Source organism: Cyprinodon variegatus, unplaced genomic scaffold (assembly GCF_000732505.1).
Source record: "Cyprinodon variegatus isolate N-32 unplaced genomic scaffold, C_variegatus-1.0 Scaffold720, whole genome shotgun sequence".
NCBI lineage: Eukaryota > Metazoa > Chordata > Actinopteri > Cyprinodontiformes > Cyprinodontidae > Cyprinodon > Cyprinodon variegatus.
The window spans coordinates 240,067-243,657 of NW_015151173.1; the positions used below are offsets into that span (position 1 = coordinate 240,067).

The window sequence follows — 3,591 nt, forward strand, 5'->3', positions numbered from 1 at the left end:
ATGCAGCAATAACTTCTTACTTTTTCTGCTGTACTAAGTCTCCTGCATCCTTAGAAATATTTTGTGGGCTAAGCCCCTGATTATGAAAATGTCTAACCCCCCCAACCCCACCGGTCTCAAGTGCAAAATTAATTAAAAAAAAAAAAGAAGAAGAAGAATGGTTCAAATGTGATAAGAAATGAGCATAAACCAGTGTTCACGGCTTAAAGGCAGCATCTGAGGTGTGGGTTGGAAAGGAAAAATATGTGATACAGATTAAATATTTTTTTATGATGAAAATAAGTCAAACAGAAACAGACTGGGTGGAGATACTGAATTCCTTTTTCCATCAGCGATCTGTGAGCCAACAGGGGGTGTCCCTCTTCTACATGATGAAACTCAAGGTTACACACAAACACACACACATGCCTGTGAACCTGCAGCTCGAATTACTGCTTTAATCATTTTCTACCTTCCTCTCAACCACAAACCCTTCTGCAGCAGACAACTGCCTGCAAATAACTGTGAGAATAACTGAAACCAACTTTTTAAACTTTTCATTGTCATTTCTATTGCAATTAAAGGACAAATTATTATTTGTTTCCTTTTCTTATGTGCCGAACTTTTTTTTATTTTTTATTATTTGCTCTGATCAGGAACTTCTGATTAGTTTCATTGGTTTTAATGTAACACATCAGGCTGCAGAGGCTTAGCTGATCCTGATATTTTCACAGAGATTTTGCCATAATATGACCATGAAACTTCAATCAAGTCTCTAATTAACACATTAATCTTCTGTTTCATTTAATTCTGTAAATGATACAGAATTTTCAAGTATAAAAGAGACATCTGAAAAGTGTGGAGTGCTTTTGAATTCAGACAAAGATTGTTCTGACACTCCTAAAACTCATCAATAGAGAAAAATAGAGCTAGTTAGAGTTATTGGGAAGATAAGGCTACATAAGGGCACAACCTGCTTAATGCTCCAAAACACTGGAATATGGTGGAGGTTCATGTTTCACACCACACACTACGATTTGACGAGTGTCACAATAAAATAAAAAAATACTTATGAAATAATAATTTAAATGTGCCATTTAATTTATCAAACTGGACACAATTTTTCTTTAAGAAGAGAAAATAATTATTTTGGGGGTCAATAAAGCCTCTTTTCCATTGAAAATAGGACTTTAAAGTGTGTTTTTCAATAATGGCATTTGGCTTCCTTCTCGTTGGCAGAAAAAGCTGGTCTAACCCCTCCACAGCTGTGTAGCCTCCGTCTCCCCGCAGCTGTGGCTTAGCAATGATAATGTCATTTGTGCGACAGAAATCAGGAAAGTAAACAATGGAGAGCCACATAGAATGAAGCCAGGACATAATTCATTTGCTTTATTGTTTCACTCTGAATCCCTCTTACCAGCACTGAAGAATAATTTGTTATATGTTTATAAAAAATTAATGTATTTCCATTTTCAATACACACATGGCACATTGAAATAGCTATTTCATAAGTTATGTACTTATTTTATTTTGGCCCTTGCACCCTCCATATTAGAGACCTATATCTAGATATCAAAATAATTATCAGTGGTAAGTTTCCTTTTTTTTCTAAATTTATTTATATATCTGTTTGAGTTGAGAAAGAAAAAAACTGGAAAAAATATTTGAATTTTCCAAATGAAGACATACAAAGTGTTTCAATTTTTTTTCTTTTTTTGGAAAAAATTTTTAAAAAAAAAGCAACGAAGGTAATTTTTTTTTTTTTACAATAAACATAGAAACCGAGCAAAAAAAAAAAAAANAAAAAAAAAAAAAAAAAAATAATAATAATACAAACAAACAAAACAGAAAAGTATCTACATATGAGAATAATAAAAAGCTGGACCTGGGGGCACAAAAGTATCTGTAATACTTTAACCTACCACTAGAGGTCAGGCTTTAACTTAATAAGAAATTAGAAAATGGACCAGATTCTGACTTTACCTCTTGTCTTACACACAATGCATATATCATTAGAATAGAATAGAATAGAATAGAATAGAATAGAATAGAATAGAATAGAATAGGTGACTTAATGAAGGCTGATTGGCTGAGGCTAATTTCTGGGATGGGCAGGATGGGAGACGAGGCGGTTTTTGGGATCCGGATTGGAAATAAAAAATGTGTTAAGTTAGTGTTCAAAAAAACGGAAATTAAAAAGATTCAACTCCGTTATAAAATACTCAATGAATGAGTAAATTTATATAGATCAACTTGTCTTATTTTGTATTAAACTCTATTTAGTTCCCCGAACCATTTTATCAAAGACTATTGTTGCACCATCGTTTGTAGCAAATTAATGATAATTTAAAGAAGTCAGGTACCTTTTTTTCTTTACATTTTCTGAGGTTGATCAGGATTTTTTAATATTTAAAGCTCTCATTTCTCTAGGATATGATGAGTCACTGACCTCCTTCCTGTATTATATTATCGTTGATAAGACAGACAGGAGAATAAGGCAGTTAAACAGAACCTCTCTAGGTGATCATGCCTGGTTATGATCACAAACCTTCTCTGTCTGATCACAGTAAATAATATGATGAGCTTTTATAATCTTCTGGGAGGATTTTCGTCAATTGAAACTCAGATTTAGATCTTTTTTTTAATAAACATTCATGTTTAGTTTGTTATTAAGCAAAGAAGATGTGGAGAAGTGTCTCATGGCCATTCTAAAGTACAGTGAAGTACCTATAATGCTGTGGGGGGTTTTCTTTATTTCTTTCGTCAGTGTTCGTGAGATTAGGATTTTAGAGTTCAATCATGCCATGTTTCCCCCTTTAGGTGCACTGGGTTGTTGCTGAAATGGAAATGACTCTCAGATGTTTACAGGGTGCAGCTTTTATTTTGGTAGTCTCGCGCGGATCCTGCCGGCTCCCTTTGTTCAGCTTGTAGCCTCGCAGAGTGTGGCTGGCAGGCAGGCAGAGGGGGAATCGCCAGGATCTGGGATATATCTGGGAAAAAGGGCAGTCGGTGAACAAACCGGCAGAAAATCCCCGCCGGAGTTGTGAGCAACACCCCGCGGAGAGCTGCGCTCCGTCTCCCCGCTGCTGGCTGCGGGTTTTTCCTCCCAGGAATCTCCTCTGGATCAGACCCTCTCAGTGAGTAGCCTTCATATCCCAGCTTCTGCTCCTTCCTTCAGAAACAACCTGAACGCTGCAGATCTGCTTTGTGCTGCGAACGCATAGAGCCTCATCTTAATTAACAGCACCGCAATAAAAAAAAAAGCCAATTAATGCGGCGGGGCGGCTGCGTGTGAATGCGGGGGAAGGACAGGCAGGGAGGGGGGCACGGAGAAAAGGCTCCCATTCACCTCAGCTGATTTAATGTCTCTGAGTTGCGGCTGCAGATGCGCGGCTGCCTGGGAGCCCTGTGGCTCATTGTGTGGATGTGGGTTTGTTTGGCTCCTGGGCCCCGCGGGGCCGCGGATGGACGCACTAACGTAACGGCCTGGATGTTCGCCGGGAAGCCCGGCTGACAGCCTGCAGCTCCGAGGCTCAGAGGCCGGGCTGGCTGACACAGGCAAGGCGTGGCGTCCTGGCAGCATCACACACACACACACACACACACACACAC

The 3,591-nt window shown here is 38.6% G+C and overlaps 1 protein-coding gene across 1 annotated transcript in view; it reads left to right on the forward strand.

Annotated features, from left to right (window-relative positions):
- The first annotated feature begins 2,918 nt into the window (after nucleotides 1–2,918).
- Nucleotides 2,919–3,591, forward strand: part of LOC107097748 (ras-associated and pleckstrin homology domains-containing protein 1-like) — a 122,771-nt gene continuing 122,098 nt past the window's right edge. The window contains exon 1 of the mRNA XM_015395028.1: nucleotides 2,919–3,116. The gene's annotated coding sequence lies outside the window, so the exon portion shown is untranslated. The remainder of the gene's footprint in view (nucleotides 3,117–3,591) is intronic.